This window comes from Narcine bancroftii, chromosome 11 (genome assembly GCF_036971445.1).
Source record: "Narcine bancroftii isolate sNarBan1 chromosome 11, sNarBan1.hap1, whole genome shotgun sequence".
NCBI classification, from domain to species: Eukaryota; Metazoa; Chordata; class Chondrichthyes; order Torpediniformes; family Narcinidae; genus Narcine; species Narcine bancroftii.
Genome location: NC_091479.1, coordinates 81982047 through 81992437, shown reverse-complemented (window position 1 = coordinate 81992437; position 10391 = coordinate 81982047). Strand labels below are relative to the sequence as shown.

Sequence of the window (10391 nt, the reverse complement as noted above, 5' to 3'; positions counted from 1 at the left end):
ATGGTCTTAATATATTATAGCTTAATTTTGCTCATTAAGTAACTGAAGGGCAAACATTAAAATAAAACTGAACCAAAATTAATCTAATTATTAAACTGATATTAGTGTGAAAGTGATCTTAAATTGTATCTCAAAAGAGTAATAATGACAGGGTATTGAATTTGAGCTGACAATATGCTATCAATAATCTTACATAGCTACTGGAAGATAATTTCTTTCTTGACATTTTTGAACAGCTCTATTGATGCAAATGGAAAGATCCAGATATCCAAATAAATGATCACCAAAAACATTTTATTCCAAGCATTCTTTAGAAAATGTACATGTTTAGTGACACAAGAATTCAGAGCTGTGAAACGATATCTTCTCTGAGCTGTCCCAAAACACTCTTAATGTAGTATAAATGCATATTAAAAAATTCTCTCCACTGCTTCACAAAATACATGCAGGACAAAATTAGAAGGGATTAGCCGAGATACTTGCTACAATTCAGTCAAGGATATTTTTCCACAATGTTGTTCTTGGCCCAGGACAGTGCGGAGAAATTTACTTACTTTATCTCCAGTTAACAAACACCCTTAGATCAGACACTGCATAAAAAAATGCTTCTGCAACTGGTCTCGTGAAAAAGGCTAAAAAGCGTAAACTAAAAAAAGTAACCTATTTATTGGATATTGGCATTCCAGTAAGAAAGATCTGCTCAAATCTGTTCATTGTCTTTCTCCCATTGGATTGAACTATTCACTTAAGCATAGTTTTCTAGATTGCTAAATGATTCTCTCTCTTCATCACGACCTGGCAGGATAGAATTATCCCATTGGTAGCTCATCTTCAGACTTGGGTCCTAAAATATGAAAATTAAAAGAGTGACTATTATTCTGTTGAATTACAAAACAGATAAAAATCCTGAGGTAACTTACAGTGATTGCAGAATGATACTGATGAGCAGGTAATATTGGTAGAAAAATGGCAGATGGAATTAAATCTTGAAAAATGAGAAATGTTGCATTTTGGGCTAAGATATACACAATGAATTGTGAGGGAGAATTATGAGAGAGACCTTGGTGTACATGTCCAGGGATCCCTAAAGACAGTAACACATAGATAAAATGGTTAAAAGAAAGGCCTTCATTAGCTGGTTCAGAGAATACAAGAGGAAGGAGATTATAGTACAATTACATGGAACATTAAGTAGATCACAATTGTAATATTGCATGCAGCACTGTCAAAAGGGTGTTAATGCTCTGGAGTGTGATGAGGGAATACATCAGGACATTAGCTAGCTAGAAGGGTTTTGGTTGTGATAAATTGGGTTTATTTTGTCATGAAGCAGAAGGGATGACTGAAATATGCAAATTAAATTATATCAACTGATAACCCCATTTGCCTGTATTTAGTCCATACTCATCTGAACTTTTCCCTCTCCATAAAAACTCAGCAGGCCACGCAAAGCCCAGATGAAGCAATGGTATTTGACCAATGTTTCAGGCTTGAAAGGGACAGGGAACAGGGAGGGGGGGAGCTGAAACTAGAGAGATTGATGTTAATGCCATCTGGTTGGAGAGTGCCCAGATGGGATGATAGGTGTTGTTCTTGCAACTTGCAGATTGCCTCATTTTGGCAGACCATAGACAGATATGTCAGCATGGGAATGGTGCATGGAATTGAAATGGTTGGCCATTGGGAGGTCTCTGTTATTGCATCAGAATGAAGGCGTTTCATTAGATCCTGTGGTGTTCTTGTTGGGCAATATTAAAAAGATTTGTTTAGAATTGAAATTAAATAGATTTCAAATTGCTTTTTTGAGCTTGGCTTTAGCTGTGGCTAGAAAATGAGATTGATTTGAGTGTTCTGAGATGGCATATGGAGATGAGATCTTGTATTCCACTGGAAAAGATAACATATAATTTACTTAATAAGTATTTCTTTTTTTGTAAAACTTGGAACCCATATTTGGATTATATGGGGTTGAATTATTAAATCCCCTTTCTGCATATTAGTGGCGTTGCTCCGAACCATGGTAATTAATTGATGAATTTTTATGTTATATGATCTCCTCTTTCTTTCTTCTTTTCTTTGGGGGATAGATTAGAGAAGGGTGGGTGGGTTAGGGAAGGGGGGGGGGAGTGTTTAAAAGCAAAAACAAAAACAATACGATCTTCCAGTCTGCATCCAGTCTCTCTGATGTAGAGGAGGCCACAATGGGAGCAGTCACGTTGTTTCACTCGGAGAATTGTGATGAAGGAGGAGGTGTGGTGCAAGTATAGCATTTCCTGTGGCCACAGGGGAACATACCAAGTGAGCAATTAGTGGGAAGGGATGAGTGGAGAAGGGAGTCATGGAAGCAGTAGACCCTGCAGAAAGCAGAAAAGGGAGGAGAGGGGAAGATATGTTGGATGGTGGGATCATGTAGATGACCTGCTGAATTTCTCCAGCACTTCTGTGCTTTCTACTACAATTGCAGCATCTGTAGACTTTCCTGTTTAACTCAATTCTGCCGGAATAATGGGGCCCTCCTCATGGCCAGCTTCACACCCCATTCCAATGCTGACATGTGTCAATGGCTTTGTGCACTGCCAAACAGAGGCCACCCACAAATTTGAGGTGTAACAGTTAATTTACCACCTGGGCACTCTCCAACCAGCTGGCATTAACATTGACTTCTCCAGTTTCTGTTAGGACCCTGCGCTCTTTCTCTTCCCCTCTGTCTATTGGTTTACAGACTAAAATGAGTATGAGGGCTATGTGTAGCTGAAATAGCTATGAAAATGCTTGGACTCTTCAACGGTAAAGGTTGAGCACAGGAACAATTTGAGTTATTCTGGATCTCACCTTTTCCTTTATTTCAGCCCCAATGATGTATTTCTCCCATTCGTGTAACATTTGTCTTTATAATTAGAAGAGACATCAAGAACAAAAGACAGTCTGATCATAAATCTTACCATTTAGTTGAATCTGTAACATCATTCATGATTTTAATCTCCAGAATCATCTACCACGAGAAGTTGTTCCCTTTCTTGCCATGATTGAATCGATGGGTCTTGTGTCCCATTGGAGATTGGCTCAGAAATGAGCCCAGCAGTTTATCGGCTCAATAGCGAACTCTTTGAATTCACTGTCGACTTGGTAACATCCAGCAGACTAACCTCATTAGGGCGAAATCAACAGTCTCGCTCTGCAGATGTCGACCTGCTGAAATATTTACAGCATTTTCTGCTTTTACATCGAAGTAAGGGTTTAGTTTTACATATTGCAACACCGACTATGGTAATTGCACTGAATTAGGGATATTGTTTCGAAATAAAACCATATCCACCAAAACATATGACTGTTTTAGACCACCAACATTGATATGGGTGTTAAATGTTGGAAATCAAAGGCCTGAAAAAAAAATCACAGGGGAATAGGATGGAAAATGTACACAGTTGCAATGCTTTAGATGAGGGCAAGAATGAATTGGATGCACAGATTTCAATTAGGGCAGGCACGAATCTTTAAATAGGAGGTAGATCTAGTGGAATAAAGAGGGTTGCTTGAAGTGGATCTCAAGTAAGTAGAATCCGACTTAATATGCCCACTGTTAGGAACAAAAGAGACGTTCATGTCAAGAGCTGTGAGAAGTTCTTTTCTAATCTGCTTCAATGTTTCCAAGGATATTTTAGTTGGGATCTGTCACAGTCAGCGGATTAAAATATCGTTGGAGGATCCCATCCGAACGAAGGGCAACAGCGGGAATTAAACGGATAGGTTCTGGAGGCGCCCTAGCGTGCCATCCTCCGGCGTCGTCTCTGTTGAAGGGCACTGAGGCAGCCGACAAGCGGGCGGCAGCAGCGGCCTAGCGAGCTCCTCCCGCGGTCCAAGGCGCGCCAGCAGCGGCCCAGCGAGCTCCAGGCGCGGCCCAGCCAGCCGCACCACGCGCCCAGCGTCGTCCAGCCGGCCCGCACCGCGCGCCCGCTTCCCGCCAGCCCGCGACCCGACCGCGCGCCGCAGCCCCACGCCCGGGCGAGCGCGCGGCTGTGGCGCGCGGCCGAGCGGCCGCGCCCGGCGGCGGCGTTCCAGCAGCGCGGCAGGGGGGCCAGGCACCGCGTGACCAGGTGCCCGCTCAGCGCCCAGGGGCTGGCCCACCGAGGAGCGACGACCCGCTCGCGCCACCGCCGCGTGAGCGACTCCCAACCGCGTCGGAGCGATTTGCGCCAGCGCCTGCAGGCCTTGCCGGCGGTCGTCAGCGGGGTTCGGTCGCCCGTGATGGTCTGCCAGTCACTGAGGAAAGAATGCCAACAGTGTTGGAGGCGGCTGGAAGTCTCTTCACCGGCGGCGCCCAGGCCTCGTGAGTCCCAGTCACTCACGGAGAAACTGCAAGCGCTGCCACTGGATTCAGTGCCCTCGGCGGAGTTGCACGTCGACACGAGGTAATCCCAGGCCTGTTTCAGGGAGTCCCGGACCCGGGCGACGGGCTGCTGGATCCGGAGCAGGATCCGCGCCAGGCGGCGGCTCTGTCCCGACTCACTGTCGCCCACCGGTTCGGATGGACCTTCCAAGGGGTCGGCTTCGCTCAGGGAGCAGACTTCTGACTCCTCCATGATATTGGGACCTCTCTCACTCGGGAGGGACTGCAAGAAGTCTTCAACGAGCCGACGCAACAGATCGTGTTCCCTGCTGCAACAGTCAAGGCATTATCATTTATAGTGAGACCACCTTTTCACAGACGTGAACTTTAAGCTGGAGCCGGTTCCTCCTTCAAATGAACACTGGAAAGGGTTAGGATCTTTTCCTCATTGGATAACATTGTGGAGCATTCTGTTGTTATGGCTACATTTATTGCACAGATCATTCTCAGAATGCACGAACTCCAGTGATGACACCAGTAATGTCATTGGATTGCCAGCACAGAGTTGCTGCCCAGTGAATGCCCCAAAAGAGATTAGAGTTAGAGGAAATAGTTTCCGTGGCAGAAAGGGATTTGTATAAAACCCATGCATTAAGATCTTTTGGTTAAATTTAGCTGAATTCACAATTTGCTCTTCATGTTCTGGCATTTCAAACATTGGTTTATTTTCCTGTCAGTTCAACTTGAAGGAGTTTTACTGTTGGATTGGATACGGGAAAAGCATATTTTCTGTGCCAATGAATTCTGCTAAAAGTAGAATTTAGTTATTAAGTTTATAATAAAATAAAATTTCCATGATATTAACTTTCGACCGAGAGGGTAACGTCCAAACAGCATTTTCAAGGGACTTCAAATGTTTGCATCAAGACAACAAATATATTCGGTCCATATTGGAAAATAATTAAATAATTATATAATTTCTACTGCTATCTTCTCCCCTACTATGTGCAGACCAATTTGTGCCCAAGGAGATGTACCACTTCCACCCCAAGGCGATAAACCTCAATTGGGTTGCCCAATAATTTTTTTTTAAGTCAGAGAGTCTCATTCCTCCCAGACTATAATCCCAAGTCAATTTCTCCATGGAAACTCTCACCACCTTACCCCTCCAAAGAAACTGTTGAGTGTCTCTAGGGTAATGGCATGAGCAAAGATTGAAAAGGATATTGTAGCCTTGACATCATATTAATTTTAATGCTGTTAACCCTGCCCATCAATGGGCATAAGGTCAGATTTATCCATCTATGCAGGTCTTCCTCGATCTTTCCAAGCAGAGGGAGATAAATTTTGTAGTTTATCGTCCACCCTTATCCTCAGATACTTAATCCTCTTTTGTGGTCACTTGAACTTACTCTCTTGCTGATACTCCTCATAATCCCTTTTTATAAGTGGCATTATTTCACTCTTATTATAATTGATTTTGTATCCAGTATAGTCTGTAGCCTGGCCAATGACCCTGCAGGTTCTTTCAAATATATCAACACATCATTCACAAATAAGTTGGTTTTAATGTTCTTCCTGGCCCACTCTAAATCCTTTAATACCTGGATCCCGACGAATGGCTTCTGCCAGCGATTCAATAGGGAGTATGAATAGAGCTGGGGCAGTGGACAACCCTGTCTACTAGATCTGGTCTGTGGGAAGACTGGAGATATTTGGCCATTATTAACAACTTTGGCCTTGGGTTTATGGTATAATGCTTTGACCCAATTTATGAATTATTTTCCCAACTCAAATTTTTCCAGCACTTTAACCAAGAAGTCCCACTCCAGTCTATCAAAGGCTTTTTGAGCGTCTAGGACTATAGCTATGCTTGGATCTACCCTTGACTGAACCAGGTGTATTATATTAAGTAGTCTACTTATATTGTCTGCCAATTGCCTTTTTTGTATGAACCCCATCTGATCTGGGTTTGTTAACTTTGGTAAATATTGAGCCAATCTGTTTGCCAGAGCTTCGGCTATTATTTTATAGTCTGTATTCAGAAGTGAGATTAATCTATAAGAAGACAGCTTCAATGGATCCTTATCCTTTTTGGGGATCACTTTAATTATTGCCATCTGGGAGGGTATGGGTCTCAACCGCATGTTCTACCACATCCAAGAACAGTGGCATTGTAAAATTCAGGAGGGAAACCATCCTGCAGAGATTTATTAGTTTGTAGCGAGCTTAGTGCTTTTATTATTTCTTTGGAGAAGGGAGTGTCTAATCCTTCCTGCGCCTTGGGCTCTAAATTTGATAATTCCAAATTAGACAAGGATTCCTCCATTTTTATCAAAAGTCACCTGCTGACTCAGATTTATACAATTGCATGTAAAACTGCATAAATGCTTCGTTTAGTTCCTTCGGGTTGTATGAAATCCTTTCTCTCTTTTTGTAATGCATTAATTGTCCTTATCATTTCCTCTGGCCTCAACTGCCAAGACAGAACCTTATGGGCTCTTTTCCCCTGCTTGTAGTACCTTTGCTTAGATCTTAATATTGTTTTTTCCATCTTCTATGTTTGTATAGTGTTGTATTTGAGGTTTTTATTTGTTAACATTCTATATTTTTCCTCATCCTGATTTTTGGTAGTCCTTTTCCAATTGAGTTACCACTTGTTCCAATTCATTAACCTACCTCATATATTCTCTCAATGCCTTTAGTATATCAAATTATCTGACCTCTCAAGTAGACTTTTAATGAATCCCATATCAAAAATTTGTTGGCAGTAGAGGTACAGTTTGCCTTGCAAAATATCTCTATTTGAACTCAAATGTAACTACAAAATTCCAGTTTTCTCAATAGCACTGGGGTAAGGCGCTACCTGCACACTACAGCTTGTTTGTCTGGCAGTAGTTAAAGTCAAAGGTGAATGATCTGATAATAACCTTGCCATGTACTCAGTTTCCGCAATCCTACCATCTAACTGGGCAAAGACCAGAAACAAATAAATTCTGGTGTAAAAATCCTGTTGTTTTGAGTAGAAGGGATAATCCTTCTCCCTCAGGTACCACTGTCTCCAGGCATCCACCAGATTTATCCCTTCATGAGGGCCAGAATTGTTTTTGGCCCCCTGGGCCTCATCACTTTCTTAACTGACTTGCCCAATGCTGGCTCCAGGCAAAAGTTAAAAAACCCTCCAATGAAGACATTTTCCCGCCTTTCTGCCAAGTGTAAAAAGACACTTTGTATAAATTTTTCATTGTCAAAATTAGGGATGTATACATTAGTGTCCAGGATTCCAAATACATTTGACAGTACCATTACAAATCTTCCTGCTGGGTCTGTGATCATGTCATCCACCTCCACTAGAGCATTTTTCCCTTATAAAATAGCTACTCCCCTAGCCTTGGAATTAAAGGAGGACGCTATCATGTGCCCCACTCAATCCTTTCTTAATTTCTGATGCTCCCTACTCGTAAGATGGGTCTCTTGTAAAAAAAAAAGCCACATCCACCTACATTTTTTTAATGTGCCAAGACTCTCTTTTCCATTTTTAAATTTAAGCCATTAATATTAAATTTAAAAATTTGTTTTATCCATCATCTCAGAGCCCTTCCCCCAGATTCTTTCCCTTTACCTTTTGCCCAAGACGTTTACCATTCACCCAGTCCATATTGTGTGACTTTTTGACTCTGCAAACCATATTCAAAATAAATTCTGGAAAACTAAAATGAAAAGTAAAAAAAACATACAACCTTTATGCCTCTTTTCCATGCACCTATTCTTTCCCTCCTGGTATCAGACCGCGAACTTTTGGCACTGTCTCCTTCCTCATTCTGGAGTATGCTCATTGCACCCATCTTCGGTGCCTCCTCAGCCACTCCAGAGCTCCCAACAATTTTTAAAAAATTTTAACATTCATGATAAACAAAGTTTAACAAATATTTGTGTTATTTTTTAAAATTATTTACAACCACATCGTCTTTTGCCTTTGGCCCTCTCACCTGTTATCTCCCTTTGGGCGGCAACCAAAGTGTTTGCATATCTCAATGCCTCTTTGGTTTCTACAAAGAATTTCCTCTTGCCCCCAGGCAAAAACACCTTGATGGTCGTAACAATGGATGTAATAATGTAAAGCTGATTTCCTTATTCCTTAAAAGTTTCTTAACTGGTCAAACTCCTTGTGTCTTTTTAGAAACACCACACTTAGGTCTGGGTAAAAAGAGGACTTTACCCCTTTCAAACTCTACTGGGGCACCTCTCTCCCTTGCACCCAGCGACTACGCGTAAAATTTATTCTCTGTCCTGATATTTCAGGAATTTAATCAGGACAGAGCAAGACCTCTGTCCTGGACCTGGCTTTGGGAAGAGAGACCGATGGGCCCTTTCTATTTGGAGGCCCCCCCCCCCCACCACTCTTTCTTTTCCTAGTATCTCAGGGATCCATTCCCTGAAAAACACCACTGGGTCTTGTCGGACTCTGGCTTTACCCTACCCTCAATTTAGTCTATGTGTCGTCTGAGTCCAGCATGCTCGTTGAATGAAGTGATAGGAGAAGGTATTCGGTTTCACAATCAATTTATTACACAGCACAAGAATAAAGCTTAACAGAGCTCTGGTTCGGTCGTTAGTTCATAGGTCACCTGCTCAGTGAGCTATTCCCCAAGACTGACCCCTATTGTCCAGTCTCTTCTGTTTATATAGATCAACCTTATTACATTGACCAAGAGTTGGCTTTCTTTGCTAGATTCCTAGCATAAGATTTATCTCAAGCAATTTCCTGCTCTGCAGTTATCTAGGGTGTAGACCTCCTATCTTAATCCTCAAGGCCAGAATATCCTGTTGTCTTGATCAGAAATCAATTCATACCCCAGATATTTCTAATTATTTCTTTGTTCTCGTCTGGCCATAGTCTTCCGTTCTACTCAACACCTCCTTATGACTTAGCTACTAAATTGGTTTATACCCATTTTCTCTCTTTTGTATTTGGAGGCAGCAAATTCTACACGTACTATAATCAGCCAACTTTTCTACATACTGTGTCTGTTACTTTAATTGCATTACTATTTCCCTTAAACCGTATAATTGAAGTAAATAGTAAATTGTTACATAGTAATGGATTAATGAATACATAATGAATATTATATTTTTTTTCCATGATTACTTTACCCCTTGGGTTCCAACAGTCTTTCCCTTCAACACCCCCTTTACCACTACAATTTTTATATTATTTCTTCTACTGAAGTTTTCTCGTATATCTAGTTTTTCCCATAACTTTTTTCTGTCCTTTTCCCAGGCATCTCAATATCATTTTTCTAATCTTTCTATACTGTCTTCCACCCTTTCAATCCTCTCCTCCACCGCAGTCACCCTCCCAGACAATTCCCTCACGGCCTTCCTAATTTCTCCCATTTCCATCGACGTCTTTTAATATTTTCTTTAGTCTGTTCTCTGACCACAGCCTCCATCACATCTTTATTGTTTCTCATGGAGTGTTCTGTGCCCTCTCTCTCTCCGTTTTCCTCTTCTACTCTGCCTGAGGCATCGGGCCTCCTTGCCAACTGATCTCCTCCTCATCGTCTCTGCCACTTCAGCTTCCTGACATCTCCATCACCGGGGTTCACCCTACATTGCAGACAGGGCTGTACTTTTGGCTTTTTGGTGCAAGGTCGAAGTCGCCCGCTATCCATCTGATGTTCCCAGTGCCAATGCCACTACTGGCCTTTTTCGCCCACCCCTCGCAGGGCTCACCTTGTGGTGTAGGCATCACCTCTACTCTTTTCCAGGCCTGCTGACAGGCGTGACCCAGTGACGTCAATATTGTGTTTGGCCAATCCAGGGGAGTCGTCTGTTTTCAGGGCGGGTCGCAACCTCATCCCTGTTTACTCTGCCTGCGGATGCCTCAAACAGGCTTTGCCATCTTCCCCACCATGAGACCACCGCTCCTGGTTGTCACAGGGCGTTGGAGTCGGCAACTCTTTTGGGGTGGATTTCTTATCCTTCCTCCCTATTCCTTTCCCATGTATTATCTTTTGATTTTTTTTTTCTACTTATTTTTTCTGGCTGTTTTTAGTTTGTT

At 42.3% G+C, this 10391-nt stretch overlaps 1 long non-coding RNA gene across 2 annotated transcripts; it reads right to left on the bottom strand.

The window, feature by feature from the left end:
• Window positions 1–275: 275 nt before the first annotated feature.
• Window positions 276–4763, bottom strand: LOC138746024 (uncharacterized). 2 transcript variants are annotated; one of them, XR_011346658.1, is made up of 3 exons: window positions 4696–4763; window positions 2943–3192; window positions 276–844 (listed from the first exon to the last, which is right to left on the bottom strand). It is a non-coding gene; the product is annotated as an uncharacterized lncRNA (long non-coding RNA). The 2 variants fall into 2 exon arrangements; XR_011346657.1 differs by lacking the exon at window positions 4696–4763 and having other exon boundaries at window positions 2943–3932.
• Window positions 4764–10391: the final 5628 nt, after the last annotated feature.